The sequence below is a fragment of the Periplaneta americana genome, chromosome 2 (assembly GCF_040183065.1).
Source record: "Periplaneta americana isolate PAMFEO1 chromosome 2, P.americana_PAMFEO1_priV1, whole genome shotgun sequence".
In the NCBI taxonomy this organism is placed as follows: domain Eukaryota; kingdom Metazoa; phylum Arthropoda; class Insecta; order Blattodea; family Blattidae; genus Periplaneta; species Periplaneta americana.
The window spans coordinates 192,955,286-192,973,172 of record NC_091118.1 but is presented as its reverse complement, the minus strand read 5'-3'; the positions used below and the strand labels follow the sequence as shown (position 1 = coordinate 192,973,172).

At 34.3% G+C, this 17,887-nt stretch overlaps 1 protein-coding gene across 7 annotated transcripts in view; it reads left to right on the top strand.

Annotated features, from left to right (window-relative positions):
• Prosap (prosap) overlaps positions 1-17,887 on the top strand; it is a 427,686-nt gene that overhangs the window by 333,764 nt on the left and 76,035 nt on the right. The gene's annotated exons all lie outside the window — the stretch shown is intronic.

Sequence of the window (17,887 nt, the reverse complement as noted above, 5' to 3'; positions counted from 1 at the left end):
TAATATATTAATATAAGAGGAATATAGAAAATAAAATAAAATAAAATAAAATAAAATAGGAACTAAAATTAAAATACAGCTACAGTGAAATTATATAATATAATATATTAATATAAGACGAATATAAAAAATAAAATAAGATAGGAACTGAAATTAAAATTACAGCTACAGTGAAATTATATAATATAATATATTAATATAAGAGGAATATAGAAAATAAAGTAAAATAGGAACTAAAATTAAAATTACAGCTACAGTGAAATTATATAATATAATATATTAATATAAGAGGAATATAGAAAATAAAGTAAAATAGGAACTAAAATTAAAATTACAGCTACAGTGAAATTATATAATATAATATATTTATATAAGAGGAATATAGAAAATAAAGTAAAATAGGAACTAAAATTAAAATTACAGCTACAGTGAAATTATATAATATAATATATTAATATAAGAGGAATATAGAAAATAAAGTAAAATAGGAACTAAAATTAAAATTACAGCCACAATGACTGAACTCAAGGTTTCGAAATTTCATAATTTGTTTCTCCATTTATCATATTTGTTCTAATCTACAAAATATGATAGTGTACAACATAAGAGAGAGAGAGAGAGATAGAGAGAGATCGATGGCCCAGAACCAGACTGTTCGAAGGACATTTTACTTCTTCTTCTTCTTCTTCTTCTTCTTCTTCTTCTTCTTCTTCAGGAGAACTATTTTATGCTCCTGACATTCAAAGTTTCATGAAACAATTTGGAACAGCTTCATAGCAACCTTATGAAGTGAAATATTTATAATTTTGTTCGATTCGTATATGCAGACAAGAACTGAAACACACATTTCTTTCTTACACAAAGTTGGACTTAGAACAGTCTGGCTCTCAGCCATCGATATGTCTACTTGAATAAGGAGCCCCAAAATGAACCATTAAATTCACGACGTTTCATAATAATGATTCTGTTCTTTTAATTTGTCAGTCTCTTTTGTATTCTGAAGGAGACATTAGTATGCGCGGTGTAAGAAAGAGAGACTTGATCGTGTCTACTTGTTAACGGGTCAAGGAGCTCTCATTTTTTTTTCCATATGCCACTAAAAGACTGGCTTGCGGCTGGGCCATTTGTACGTGGATTTATAGAAGAAATGTACCGGCAAGTAAATAAAATAAATGTTGATAATAAATGTATTAACCGGAAATACATTTATTTATTAAATTCCCAGCATTTGAAAGCGAAACGAAGCCTGTGGTAGTACAGTATTAATTTAGCTCCCACAGAATCACTTTTAAAGTTACGGTCCTGCATTGATTGCTGCAGAGAATCCACGGTTGTTTCGCGTTCTCTCGTTTGCGTACGCTTACAACATACATGAGAAAGGAAATGCATTGTATTATACAGTTATGATTCAAATAGAACGGAAAGTTTGCTAATAACAGCGTTACTGTTACTACTATAATGCGTTAGTACATACGCATCGGAGTAGCGTAGGTATCCCTGGATGTGAGCGAACTCTGCATTTAAACATTGCCGACTTGGGATTTATTTGTATAGCATTACAATCTTGCCATCTGAGAGCAAATATTTTCTCTAGCGATATGCGGGAAGCATTCGTGACGTAACTCCGGTGTGACGTGTGGACTCGTGTCTCACATTCTTTGCGTGTAACGTGGCCGGCGCCGTATCTCACATTTCAACAAACCTTCGCCACGACTGGCATCCGTAATAAATAAACATTCTGTGCCTCCCAGATATGAAACTCGAGGTGTCGCAAGCTATTTAAAGGGTGAAAACGGCCATAGTGCGTAAAGGTGTACAGACTCGTGGCGCGGACTGTACCGCATGAAACACTGCTCAAGAATGCTCGCCGCTCACGTCACGTGACCTCTGACCTGGAGGCTGGACTTACTCTGTGTGCGGGCATATTTATTTGCGCCACCAAATCAAGTTTCTTTAAAAGGACGGAATAAACTTTGCAGTTTACTTGTGTTAAAGATAGGAAATCTGTTGTGCCAATGTAAAATCGAGAGGCTTCATGCTGTAAAATATATCTTTGCTCTCAGGACATTTCGTAAACGAGTTTTTGTCAATAGATAATTCGGCAACATTGTTTTTATCAACAGTCACATCATCTACAACTTTTTTTTGTGTCTACAATTTTTTTGCCAACATTTTAATTTCGACAACTCCATTTCTGTCAACAATCACTTATCAATAATTTTATCAACATTTTCGACAACACTACTTTCTCAGTAAACAATTTTTTCGACAATAATAATGTGTAACAGAGTTATAGTCGCGACGCTGTTATTTCCGGCGTGACTCCGCCTCTTTGCTTACGTCTTAGGAAGTGAAGGCTCTATAAAGTCTAGGTAGGTAGTATCGTTCGCCATTTTTGTTCTTTCGTTCCCTAGCTACCATACGAGAAATCTATTTGGTACACCATTAAACATTATCATGTCGTAGCTCCTATGATAATAAATCAAACGCACTGTAATTCAGCAAATAATTGAGCGGCAAATAACGTCTTCGTGTGCTTTCTGCGAACGCCAACGAAAGAGCCAAAATGGCGGGCGATTATATGAAGTATTTATCGAGCCTTAAGAAATGAATAACTTCTTCATAAGCGAATCACAAGACGCACACGTTTAAATGTAGCCGACCTGCAACGCGATTGGCTGCCGGAAATTAGAGCGACGGGACTATAGTGTGTAGAATCTTTATTATATATATATAATGTACTATATTATGGCCGTAATTTATTACATAATATGGCAGCGAACATTATTTTCATTTGATTCTTAAGATTCATAGTTGGACGGTGATTGTTCTAAATCCGACATATATTGCATAATATTGTATTTCATTTCGGAAGATTCATTTGCACTACTACTTCACTTGTTGAAGTTGTCAAAAAAATCTGAAAGTTAAAATTTATAAAACAGTTATAGTACCGGTTGTTCTGTATGGTTGTGAAACTTGGACTCTCACTTTGAGAGAGGAACGAAGATTAAGGGTGTTTGAGAATAAGGTTCTTAGGAAAATATTTGGGGCTAAGAGGGATGAAGTTACAGGAGAATGGAGAAAGTTACACAACGCAGAACTGCACCTTCACCTGACATAATTAGGAACATTAAATCCAGACGTTTGAGATGGGCAGAGTATGTAACTCGTATGGGCGGATCCAGAAATGCATATAGAGTGTTAGTTGGAAAGCTGGAGGGAAAAAGACCTTTGGGGAGACCGAGATGTAGATGGGAGGATATTAAAATGGATTTGAGGGAGGTGGGATATGATGATAGAGACTGGATTAATCTTGCACAGGATAGGGACTGATGGCGCGCTTATGTGAGGGCGGCAATGAACCTGCGAGTTCCTTAAAAGCCAGTAAGTATATAGGAGGAGGAGGCTGTTTTACATTTGTTCGGCTCTTCGTTCTATTTCTCTCATTATTTCTTGCACTTGGGACTTTGTATAATCAGCTTCATACATATGCGGCTTTTTAAGAAATTATGTTAATTGTACGCACATCAAAGTTCGTCACACATGATGCACTGAAAATTTCACACTAGACGCAACGCCAATACGTCCTGGTTTTAATTTGATTGCCACGATTGAAATGGTACCTGTAGTTTTCGTATTGTAACAGATCTTTTCCCTTTAGTGGTGGACACTATCCTAGTCTAGCACTTAAAAATTTTGTTGTACCTCTCTTTCCGAAAATTGAAATATATTTGAAACTGTGGATATATCAACAATATTGCAAAGCTATATTGTTGCCTAAATATATCAATATAGCCAAAAAAATATTGACGAGAAAACTGTTGACGAAAATGTATTGTAACAAATGTTTGCATGTTGGTAATACTGTGTTAACAAAAAAAATTGTAGATGAAAAGTCTATTGGTGAATCTCTCCACATTATATTTTTAATTCAATAGTATGTGATGGTTCTGTATGGTTGTGAAACTTGGACTCTTACTTTGAGAGAGGAACAGAGACTACGGGTGTTTGAGAATAAGATTCTTAGGAAAATATTTGGGGCTAAGAGGGATAAAGTTACAGGAGAATGGAGAAAGTTACACAACACAGAACTGCACGCATTGTATTCTTCACCTGACATAATTAGGAACATTAAATCCAGACGTTTGAGATGGACAGGGCATGTAGCACGTATGGGCGAATCCAGAAATGCATATAGAGTGTTAGTTGGGAGGCCTGAGGGAAAAAGACCTTTAGGGAGGCCGAGACGTAGATGGGAAGATATTAAAATGGATTTGAGGGAGGTGGGATATGATGATAGAGAATGGATTAATTTTGCTCAGGATAGGGACCAATGGCGGGCTTATGTGAGGGCGGCAATGAACCTCCGGGTTCCTTAAAAGCCAGTAAGTATAGTATGTGATGTTCATAAAAAATAAACGTCTGTTGACAAGGAATATAGTATGAGTCTCTTTGGCCAGATTATTGGTGAAAATTCCTCGCAGACTGAATGAAACTTAACCCCAACTCGCAAGTGGAAATCACCAATTGGAAATTCGATACTTTAACGAAGCCCATACTAACTTCTAGGTCTTAGGGTATGAAGAGCAGACCTTTGTAAGAGTAGATGATCGGCAATTCCCTTCCACTAAAGTATTTGACAACGATGTTGTCGGGTTTCTTAACTCCCCATTACATCGGTTGCAGTTTGCAGAGAGTCGTGAAGCCGAGTTTTAATTATGTGGACTAGTATACGTGCAGGGTCTCGGTTCGAATCTCTTAGTCGTAGTTTTTACTTTAAAATTATTCAACAGCAGAAAATAGTAAATGTATCACAATGTTGACTCTGTATTACTGAATTTCATATATCATTGGCTTACTTCTAAAATCTCTTAACTGCATTTTAGGAAATTGTACAAGAGAGCAAAATAATTTATTATTTTTATATCCCACCTAACAACTGTTATGCATTTGTTTTTCTTTTTTATAAAATATATTAATATTTGTAGACCTAAGAGTTTTACCAGTAGCCTCACTTTGCAAATATACACAGATTTCAACATTTGGGAAAAATTGAACGTACGAGATTTCAGAAGTAAGCCGACAATTTGTATGTTAATACATTTCTCGCGTGTAACGGACTGTAAGTTTCGTAGGTTAGACTACCGTCGAACTCAGGCGATAGCGCGCTTGCCTGCTGATCCGGAACTGCGCTCGAGCGTGAGTTCGAGTCCCGGTTGGGGTTTTTACGAGGTTTTCTAACTGTAAGGCGAATGTCAGGTAATTCTTGATGAATCCTCAATCTCATCTCATCTCACCAAATACCATCTCGCTATCACCAAGTCCATTTACGCTAAATAACCTAGTAATTGATACAGCGTCGTTAAATAAGAAAGTTTCGTGTGTTGGTATAAGCTAAACACGAGCTCAAAAATATTGAAATTAAATAAAAGAGTATCATTATCATGATGATATAAAATTCACTGAAGTATTGGAAGTAATAAAGAGAAAGAAAGAAAGAAAGAAAGAAAGAAAGAAAGAAAGAAAGAAAGAAAGAAAGAAAGAAAAAGTGATAGTACTAAATTTAGTACCGAGGTCCTTACGCGTACAGTTATTCATCGTTATCCTAATGGTACACTTTTAGTTCTTCTGTGATCTATCTATATGCAACCTTTAACTGTTTTCAGAAATCTCATTTCTGCAATGTATATTTTACTCTCGTCTTCCTGTACTTATTATTTATTTACTTCTGTAGGCCTACATCAAGCTGTAATCGTATTTTTTGTATTTATTTATTGGTAAAATGGCTTATTGTCTTGGCCTATAAATTACGTGTGAGCATACTTGTTCCAACCCTGCAGTTTACTATTTTATGTCGTCGCGTTTCCTCTTGACGTACTCCTTTCATTTGTTTTAATTAAATGACTCGGTAAGCAACAGCAAGAATATAATACTAAATTTTCATTTAATAATATTCAATTCATAACTCATTCAATTCTGATTCCTTTAGACTTAGACTTGTACATTGTAGTATACTTCTGTGCGTGAGGGTCTCAATTCGAACCCCTGTATTTACGCTTTATTATTTTATACTGTAAAATAATTTTAATTTTATCGTTCTATTGTAAACTTTTTATTGAATTTCATATGTGCGCAGTTTCGTGGTGGTAAGCCATTTAAAATAGCTTGTTAATACAACGAATAGGGTGAGCGTGATCAGGACAGATTCAGGAAATGACGCAAATACTTGCGAAACCGAAATTGGCAAAATGTCTATGAATTAAAGTGTGTAAAAAGGAAATAACTTATTCGTAATTATTATTATTATTATTATTGTTATTATTATTATTATGCGACATTTTAAAAGCTCTTACGATATCTTAATATATAAAATTGAATGTGGGTATGTATGTATGTTCTCTATATAAATCTACATGCTTCGACCAATATGTGCCAAAGTTTGCACATTTAACCTTCATAACCAGGAGAAGAGCATAGGCTACATTAAAATTGTGCAAATGGAAGTTAAATTAATTAAATATGTAAAAAATAAAAATAAATAGATCAAGTATTCATGTATTATATTAAAATGTAAAATCTTCTACAGTCAGTTGTTCTTTATTATTGTCTGTTGTATTCAACATAGACTTTCACGAGGCCTTGGAAATTTTAACACGAAATTAAATTACAGTGTTGTTACACATCACGAAGGCTAAAACTAAATAATTCATGCAATAAGTATCTTTACTCAGTCCAGGACCGTATTATGCATTTCTCGATGCAGGTTTGTAGATAGTGAGCAGACTGTTTTATCCAATTGAATTCTAGAATTCTTTCAAACTACAAAGATTGCTACCGCATAATTTATTTAATATTGAATAGCCATAGTAGACCTACTATTGCGAAATATTGACTCACCAAAATTATGCACTAACAAGAATTTGTGTCAAAAACTCATGCGAAACGTAATATAAGTGGCAATATTAACTGGAAAAACGAAAGAAGATGATGTTTTTATCCCACGTATTGCTATTATAGCCATTCGATTTTAAGCAATTATTATAAGTTATAGTAATATTTGTGATAATATTACAATATTATAATATTGCAATAATAATATATAGCCTATTTTACTGTTACTGTTAACCCGTCTCTTATTAATAAGCTATGGTCACTAATGACTTGGCCGTTTATAGAAAAATATGATTTTCTGTTGTGGTAGTGTTCTACATTGCCTTCTCCAGGAGAGTGAATTCTGATGAGTATAGTCTCCATTACCGGTACTGCAAAACACAGTGAAATCCATGTATTTGATAGAATCCATCCGTTACAGATTGTAGTTTGGCCTTGAAGGAAATTAAATGTATTGTGGGCAGAAAGGCTTAATAATGCATAATGCCGTGGTACGATAAATGTTATCATCGATCACAATGTTAAATATCTTAAATATCCTTGTAGCATAAGGTCTTAATGTTGTTAAAACTCTATTCATAGGTGAGATGGAATTATTTCGATTAGTCAGTTTCTTTGGATATTAGTGGCACTTTCTTTAATATTCGTCACTAGGGAGGTGAAAACATAAGTAAATATGGTTCGTTTTGGTTTTATATAGTTCCCTTGCCGAGGTCTCCGATAAGTCTAACAAACAGTTTATTTAGAAATAGACCAAAATTTAAAACCTGGGCAACGCCGGGTAATTTAAGCTAGTAATATATAATATTATTAGATATTTTCAAATAAATATACTATGTATGAATAACAATATTGAAGGTTACAAAAAATTTCAACAAAAGCTATTTCCTCTACTTGGTTCTGGGTTAGCTCATTCCTCTTACTGATCCATAGAAACGCAAATAAAACGTTCCCTTCTTACACCGCAGGTTTATAACTTATTGCAAATTTGTGAAATATTGTACTATTAATAAATCCATCTTGCAATAAATTTCATGTTCAGTATGTTGTATAAAGCTCTCCTCCAAAAAAAAATACCCTTTTTTTATTATCCAATTTAATAAACCCTATTTCGCCCTGAGGTATATTAGGGTTATAGTTGGCCTCAAAATACATATTTTATGAACAATAAACAATAGTAAAGTGATAACATAAAATAGTGGTCACAGTTACAGTTTACATGAATTATATAGAAGCATGGACATTAGTGAAAGAATGGATCCTGTTAAAGATTAATGAGATGTTTGAGGAATAATCAATATAAAAGGTATACAAGAATGTCTAACCGTTTCAGAGTAAATCACGATCTTAAAAATAATCAATAGTAGATTAATAAAACAAAGTTTCACTTTCACTTTCAAATTAATACTTAATTCATGAACATTGAAACAGTTAAGAGTAATTTTTTTTATTTCATTTTATTGGGTTATTTTACGACGCTTTATCAACATCTAGGTTATTTAGCGTCTGAATGAAATTAAGGTGATAATGCCGGTGAAATGAGTCCGGGGTCCAGCACCGAAAGTTACCCAGCATTTGCTCCTATTGGGTTGAGGGAAAACCCCGGAGAAAACCTCAACCAGGTAACTTGTCCCGACCGGGAATCGAACCCGGGCCACCTGGTTTCGCGGCCAGACGTGCTAACCGTTACTCCACAGGTGTGGACGTTAAGAGTAATAAAGAGATATTACAAGCAATGATTTACGGTTACAAGTTACATACATGATTCAGGAACAATTACAATAATTAAAATATAACACAAGTAATGACTTACAACTAACGAATACCGAAATTCTTGAAGGGCAGTATATAATGGTAGGGGAATACAAAAGATTTAAAAACAAATGTAAACAGTACAGTAAAGGAATAGTAGAAAATTTGACTTAAGATTACAAATTAAACTCATTCTTTTATAAAGCAATAGGTAACAACAAAGAGATACTAATAACAATACACTGATTGTAGTTGCAGATTAAACACATTATTTTGAAAAACAAACACGCAAAGGAATAATAGCTATTTTCAGGTATCATTCAAAGGGACTATGACTGTAATTCACATCTTGTTGACGTTATTTCGTATATTATTTTGTGTTTCAATCTATTTCAAAATACCCTTTTAAAGCTTACAGTAAAATATATATTCATTTTCATTAATCCCCAGAATTAATAATTGAAATATGTTCTGATATTTTTTCTGTTTTCTGGACTATCGTTATGTTTGTGTTCGGTATATCGTATAATTTTATAGTAGGATACATTCATATTGGACACACTGTAGCGGTATGGTGTAATTGAATTTAATAGTAATCAGTTAATACTGCATGGCCAAAGGCATATGGTACGATATGACTGCCCACGGCCGTAAAAAAAAAAAAAAAACAGAAATCACTATATAAATATTTCCAGCTGTAGGAAGTTTAGAATCGTGTAGTTTCAGAGGGAGAAAACTATCACGAATACGCCACTGTTGAGTCCAGATCGCGTGAAGAATAGATGCACATAAAATGTCAAGTGGAGTATGTACGTATAAAAAGAGAGAAAACTATAAAGTTGTGGTTTTCTTAAGACATATGCTTTGCAAGGTTTTTAAATGCTTTGTTCGTTGAATTAAAATAAAAAAAAAATCTGTGAGTCTTTTTTATGCTGTCTGTCTGGTTTGGTGGGATGTTGCTTTTGCTATAGCATATTCAGACCGTTTTCATTTTTGTTGTATTCTTTAAAACTCCTCTCCTTCCGACAAATATATGAGATGTTTACACTTTTATTGAACTGTTTTCTAATTTAGAAGATAATAAATTCAGAACATCTTAATCAAAAGCAAAGCGAACGGTTACCGGTTGAATTGAAGAGTGTCATCACAAAAGTCGTCCAGTCCATTTGGCCATTTTTATGATTTATACATTCTTATGTTTTTTTTTTAGCCCTCTGTCATATTTTAAGCTTTTTCTTCAAAAAACAACGCCAATCCTTGTCTAAAAGTTTGTGTTATTGTGCATGTCACTTAAAAACACGCTCAGTCCGTAGGCCAATGGATAAAAAAACTAGCCCAGTTCTTTCATAAAAATGGACTTAACGTGTTTTGGGATCACACTCTTCAATTTATGATATATGCGAGTTGAACGTGTTATTTCAGTAAGGTAATAGCAGTGCATATTAATAACATAAAAGAAGAAATCCGTGGGAATTAATTGCGAAGAAGGCAAAGATAAAATTTGAAAAATATTATTAAAATGAATCTTTCTTAATTTGACTTTTCTTCTCCCAATATGGGATGAGTCGGCTGCTTTTACGTCAATGTCTACATACGCTGACCTAATATGCTAACCCCGAGCTAGATGCTTTCTCACACATACTGGCCGACTGCACTGAAGTTCGCTATGTATCCAGGGTTCTAGCACAATCTAGTATATACAGTCGCGAAGCTCATTACGTAGTAAATATGCGAACATTAGATAGTTGCTCACCACTAGGATCGCTAATATCGCCTCATTACAGGCAATGCAAAATAGTACCGTCACAGTCTATTGTTTCTAGCACCCTCAAAACTCAAGCTTCGTGACTGTATATAGTAGACTGTGGTTCTAGGCAGGCAACCCCACATTATCTCTTGAACCATTTCCGACCGTCATCTGACGGTGATAGAAATGAAGATGAAAATGATGACATTAATGTCATCGTATGCAGAGTGGTTCAGGAGGAATAGTAAATATTTTAGGGGGGGGTAGTGTGGACTATTCTGAGTAAAAAAAGTTCATATTATTATGATGTACCGAATTTCCGTGCAGGGATTCTGCGTTATCATATGATGAAGGATGGATAGGACAGAGAGAAATTCTCTCCGGCAACGGGACTCGAACCCGGGTTTTCAGCTCTACGTGCTGTTGCTTTATCCACTAAGCCATACCGGTTCTACCTCTCAGTTTTCCCTTTGGTGGTCTACCCTCATGTACTGTGTCACATTGAGAGGTAGAACTTAAACTGAGGGGATTCGATCCGGCATCGAAACTGGAATCCGGTGTGGCTTATTGATAAAGCGTCAGCACGTAGAGCTGAAAACCCGGGTTCCGAGTCCCGGTGTCGGAGAGAATTTTTCATATCAACATGTGTCCAATTTCCAATGGATGTACAGATACAGCTGTTTGAATGTTACTCATAACAAGCTTTACAAAGGCAAGAGGTAAAGACATTACTTAATGATTACATTTATTGCTTATTTACATTGTATCAATATAGTTCAATGCACTTTTCCGCTCTGTTGATTAGCAGTAAGTGTTGCTCTTCTGAAGTAGACCAGACTTAAGGTCTGGGGATCGTGGTGACCAATGCATGTGACCATCGCTGCCGATTCATTATCCGGGAATTGTGAGATTTAGATTATGTGTCACCGGACGGCTAAATTGTACAGGGGCTCCGTCATGCTGGAAGAACATTCCCATCCTTGCAGCCAAAGAAACTACAAACAGCTGTTTCTCTACATCTATTATGAACAGCGCTGTCCACAGATGATCTCAGAAGAGCGACATGTACTACTGTATTTCTTTGTACGTAATCTTCAATTTATGATATATGCGAGTTGAACGTGTTATTTCAGTAAGGTAATAGCAGTGCATATTAATAACATAAAAGAAGAAGACTTGTTATGCGTAACATTTAAACAGCTCTGTTGAAATCTAGAAACATGTTTATATAAACTTTTTTACCATACTACGATTCCCTAAAATATTCACTATATACGTCCTGAATCATCCTGTATATTCCGGAAGCGGGGACATCCAGGGAAAAAAAAAAACTCTTTTACCTTATCTGCCACAATTGACTATGGATTTTTTCAGTGATACAGAATTTAGAGGTTATGTATCGCGTGGGTAAAACTAGTTAATGGTAGATTTTTTTTAAATTTAATTTTATGCATCGAATCATATCGTATTTATCACATTAATATGGTCATGAATTTTAAACATGGGATAGGAATATATGAGTTTGTTGTTCGTTTTGTATCTTTTTTATATTGGTAGTATATTGATTCGTTATTGAGAATTTAATAATGCAAATGTTTCACCCTCCATACTTTAGAAATAAATTATAATAAATTAAAAGGAGGGTCAGTGTTTCCTCGTGTTATAAAAGAAGAGTTGAAAGGACGCATTTGTAATGAACTTAATTAAATCGTTGCGAATTCTCCCTTATTGAAACCATTTTGTAGAAATGGATTATTTTTGCATGATAAATAGATGTTTATTAGAAAATTCTGAATCCTTTGCGTGGCATTGCTAAACTCACAGCATTTGTAATGCATCGAACGATATTCTTTTTCTTTGTGTTATTCTTGCATTTTTTTAACCTTGCATAAGTCATTTTCATCAAATTATTTTTAATAGGCACATAAAAAATACGCTACAGCACATAGTGCATGGACGAGGGGGGAGGAGGAATTATTGTGGTTGTCACCATTGCGCATTTTGACGTGATCATATCTTTATTGAAGGTACAAACGAGAAAAATTAACACATTTTATATGTAACAGGAAACAGTGACATCATAATTTGAGTATTTCATTTCGGTTACCTTAGTAACGTTTATTTCGAAATGTAAGACACAAACGGAGAAAAATGTCTCATTTTATGTGTTATAGCAAGTAACAGTAGTTAACTAGTTCATGCACTACTTAATCTGTAAAATCATAACATTGTGTCAAATCAAAAAATAATATACAATATTATTAGTAGCGTGTGCTGAGGTACATCAGGAAAAATGCGACATATACGACCCCACTATACCATATTATAAGGAAAAATATCATCTAACGTCGATAGAAGTTATTGGATTACTGATTGGGGCTAGGGGAACCATCACAAAAAGATTCGCGCATTTTTGTAAGCAGTTTGGTCTGGGACAAACTCTTGTCACTGAAGTATCTATGTCTGCAGTGAAAGGATCTATAAAAATCCTAAGAAAGCATCTCTACAGTTATATAGATTGATCTCTTTGCTATGGCGATCTGCTCACTTAAGTTGGGTCTTGCAACTAGTGCTAAATAGACGACTTTGATCACCCAATAGCTAATAGATACTAGGAAATTTTATGTTTCTTCTGGAATTAATGGTGTTTTGTTTAGTCTTTTCCAATTATTTCTAATTGTGCTATTTCTTATTCTTTTTCTTCTCCATTCTTTTCTTTTTTTTCTATTATAACAAAAATTTTTTGGTAAGCTTTGTCTTCTAGGCAGCCTTCACTTGGAGGAAGCTGAATAAAATTTATTCGAAATAATGTCTCATTGAAATTAGATATGATATGAAAATAAAATAATAACAAAACAAGCGCAGTCAGCGCAATCAATGGGATTTAAAAATCCTCTATCACTTTTTCTAAGGAGTGTTTAAGCACTGTAGAAAATATTCACGCGATCATATAGCATAAATAAATGAGAAATTAACTTATATGTTGATTAAATGTAGAATATGACGTAATATTGACCTAAAATTCTAAAATGATAAACATGACATAAAAATAAGCTGCAGAAGAGATATGTTTATAACTTGTAAGTCATTAATACAACATACAAATACACAAAGAATGTCTCTAATACAAGAAGAAGATAACTGGTCATGAAAATCCGACCCCAGTTGTACTGTTCTGACATAAACTTTATGTAATTCCCGTTCTATGTGAATTATTTTTATTTATTGTCATTGCAGTTCTTCGAATTCTGCCCTGTCTTGTAGCTTTCTTCTGTAATCCATATTTAAAAGATTTGTTTTGTGTTTCTGAATCAGTTCATTTCATCTGTATATAATTTTATGCAGGGCCAGGACGATTGTTTATAATATTAGTAAGTTAAATTCTGTTGGTATCCTTGTATAAATTATACTAAGACTTGTTGACAAGAGTTAACATTAATTGAAACAGACTCGAACACGATACTGTACAGGAGATAAGTAAGCAGTTTGAGCATCGTCAGTGAGGAGCATTATGTTCTGAAGTGGAAATACCAGCATCGTGTGATGAAGTTGCGTTACGTGCTTCTTAAGTACCGGTAGTGTTTTTGTTTGATATAAACCAGACGTGGAACATGCATGGTGGTACAAGAAATGCATGTTGCATTTTATTTAGACCACACTGGAGATACAATAATTGTTAGAACAAGGGAATAATGTTATTTACTGCTTGAGTTTGTTTATTGGACACAGCCACCAAAAGAAATTTTCAGCAGTAACAGTGGTGTGAAGATTATATCAATTGAAGAGTCCACTGCAAGAATGATGGATGTCATTTGGAATACATTTTTCAGGAGAAGCAATTGAAAGTTTGAAATGCTTAGCGCTCAAAGCTTAACTGTGATTTTCCGATCATTACTGGACAGTGACTATCAGTGTTAATGCCATATAACTCTGTATGTACATTCTGTATGTCTTAAGCTATGCATTGACAGTCTTGGTCCATTTTCGACAAGAAAGTGACATCCATCTTTCTTGCAGTGGACTCTTCAATTTTTAAGTAGTCCAATGTGAGAGGAAGACGCTATGAACATTATGGGTTGCGCAACCGTGTATAGAAATTTAAATCTCTCCAACGTTTCGGAACTATGGATCTGGACACATTTTCTAGACAGATTGGCATATTCGTCTTCTCCTTTGAGTTTTTTTACCCGTATGTTCTCCCTCTGACTCTAAAGATATCACTGGTTTAGACTATTCAAGTAGGCTATAACATACAGATGTCTAATTAAGAAATTGTATGTCATTTATGATAGTGGTTTCTTTGTAGGCCTCTTAAATGCTGCTATTTTTGCGGGCGTAGTGCTTCTCATTTGTTCTATATCATTTTGAACTATTTCATACAGCTCTGCGATCTAAAAAAATGTATTGTAGTACATAAAACATCTGTAATATCAGTCAAGGCGATGCACATAAGGTTCGGATCATTTGTCACGAATTACTCGTCACGCTAGATTCGTCATATATAACGTATTCGTCACAAGATAATATTACATAATACACTTGTCACCGGATTACATGCCAAATGATACACATTCACAACGTTTCCATGATTATCAGTTCTCTAATATCTCAGAACATCTCCATGGTTTTTATTTTTCTAGCATCTCAGAACATTTTCATTGTTTTTATTATTATCATCTCATAAATGTTTACTTTTGCTGAGTTACCTAAATTATTGAAGACGAAATCAGATTAATAAAAAATAAATATGAAGAGTTCGCGGGAAAAACGATGAATGTCACAGTTTTGTTAAGATTGATGTCATTATCTAATTCAATGGATCACTGCGAAATTTAATGTTGTTCTTATGAAAAATGGTAAAAAGGAGAATTATCACCACGAATACAGTAATCCTTTCCTTTATTTTCTATAGAAACAGCACTACATCTTGCAGTTATAGACTCAATTAGATCATTATCTAATCCTTAACAGAAATGTGACATTCATCGTTTTTCCCGTGAACTCTTCAAATGGTTTTACAAACTTATTTATAAAAGAGTACATCTTCACGAAACATCAAGTACACGAAATAATATCGCGTGGTACCGCTAGTTACTTCACATGATTAAAAAAAAAAAACATAGTTGAAGGACCATCAGATCATTCGGATCATCTTGCTGTTTGTGGAAGAATACAAGAATGAGCTTTATAGGATATTAATTAAATTGCTATAACATTTGGATTGCATTAAAAATCTTGATTATTTAATCTATCTTAAATAAGAAACAACTAATTGTAATCAGATTCGACCTCATATGTAGATAATAATATTATCCTTATTTTTATCTGACACCAAAAGACGTATATTATTATTAATAATAAAATTTAACAATAAATTGCAGTTGGCAGAGTGTTTATAATTATTAATGAGGTCTGCAGCTAGCACATCGGCAGAGTCTCATCAGTCATCACATCACACATTATTCGACAGCATCTCTCAAGGATCTCTAGTGAAGCAGCCAGCCATTAAACTTCCTAAAAAGGAATTTGTTCAAGTAACTCTGCGGCAGGCTTGACACACTATACTTCCTGAACCAAGAACTATTGTTCAAACTAGAAATTACTATAAATGGCTAGGATATGCCTGTTCTTGTGACAAATTTGGTATTGTGACGTATTGTTCTTGTGTGACGAAAAGTTCTGAGACAAACAGTGACGAAAAGCTCCACACTCGCACATTGGTCGAAAATACAAATCTATCTGCACCAAATTACTTTGCTACTAATTTACATTAGCTATTATAAGAGCGTCTACAAAAGGTATATCTGTAATGAATGTAATTGTGGCATCGGATACAAAATTGTGAGATCCACGTTACATGGATGTAAATGTTGACATAAAAAAATTGCATTAACATTGATAATTGTGTTTTTAGCGACATATTGTTTGATAATTGTGTTTTTAGCGACATATTGTTAAGTATGTAAGGTTTTGCTGCATTTTAGTAAAAGCAGCCTATAGGGGAGAGTTGGGTAGTATCGAACATCGGGTAATATCGGACAGTGCGTTTTTTCATCTATCACCAGATGGTAGTACCTGGATAACATGGTTACGGTCAACTCATGTGGAGTAACGGTCAGCACGTCTGGCCGCGAAACCAGGTGGCCCGGGTTCGAATCCCGGTCGGGGCAAGTTACCTGGTTGAGGTTTTTTCCGGGGTTTTCCCTCAACCCAATACGAGCAAATGTTGGGTAACTTTAGGTGCTGGACCGGCATTATCACCTTCATCTCATTCAGACGCTAAATAACCTAAATGTTGATACAGCGTCGTAAAATAACCCAATAAAATAAAAATAAAAATAAACATGGTTACGTTTCTGTATGCGCAATAACAGAAACGTAACCATGTCATTCAGGTACTATCATCTGGTGGTAGATGAAAGAAACTCACTGTCCGATATTACCCGATGTCCGATACTACCCAACTCTCCCCTACCTTTAAACATAAGGATGAAACTTATGATTTTTCACTGTTCAAACGAAATACTGTATGTCAGATTTCAATAGCATGCTATTTTAAGATACGACGTTACCATTTGGATTGAGAAATTATATAAATATAATCATCAAATAAAATTTACGACTCTTTCATCAATAGTTAAAATGCTTCATTTCACACTGTCATCTAAAGATTATGTGATTTAAAAACTTGTTGTAGTAAAATATAAGGGAAGGGCATGTAATATTCCTGGCAATCGCAACCGCAGCCCTCTTTTCTTCTCCCTTAAGCTTGTGTCAGTCATTACATACACCTCTTCACTAGATGAAGCTTCTAAAGCTACTTTCCTTGCATAACTTTTTTGGCGATATGCTTGAGTGATAAGTTTGTTTCTTCTATTAAAAGAATAAAGTGTGCAGTGGTGGAGAAAGAACAATTCCTGTTTCTCGTTATAATACAGATTGTATGATTTCCATTTTTAAAAGTTCGGATAATAATACTGTCAAATCTTTTGTTTAACTTTATCCTCATTTCCACGTTTTCGTCGTATTTCTGGCTGCAACGGCCCATATTTAATTCGAAGCTTTCCTTCCTCCCCTATACTTAAAAAAAGCGCTCTGCTCGAAATAGTACCAACTGAAATAACATATGATAACGCTTGATAAAGGAGTTTTGGCAGCCGACTTAACTATAGGACTTAGTTCACTACTTTAACTGTGCATGCAAAAATATCTAGCTGAGTTAGCTTGAATATTTTATGAATAGATTCAAATTTAATACATTTTTTAAAACTTATCAATTCTTTAGCAATATCAGACAGCCTTTAACAAATCTTTTTCAGTATTCAGTAATCTTTGACAAGTTTTTTCTTGTGAAGTATTGAATTGGAAGAGACATTTGATCGTGTAAATCAGCTTAAGATACTTTCAAATTCAATTTTTATCGAGGTAGTGTTGAAATCTACTATTCTGCGTTGCCTTACTGAGACATCTGACCATAGATTAAGGGAATTCGTT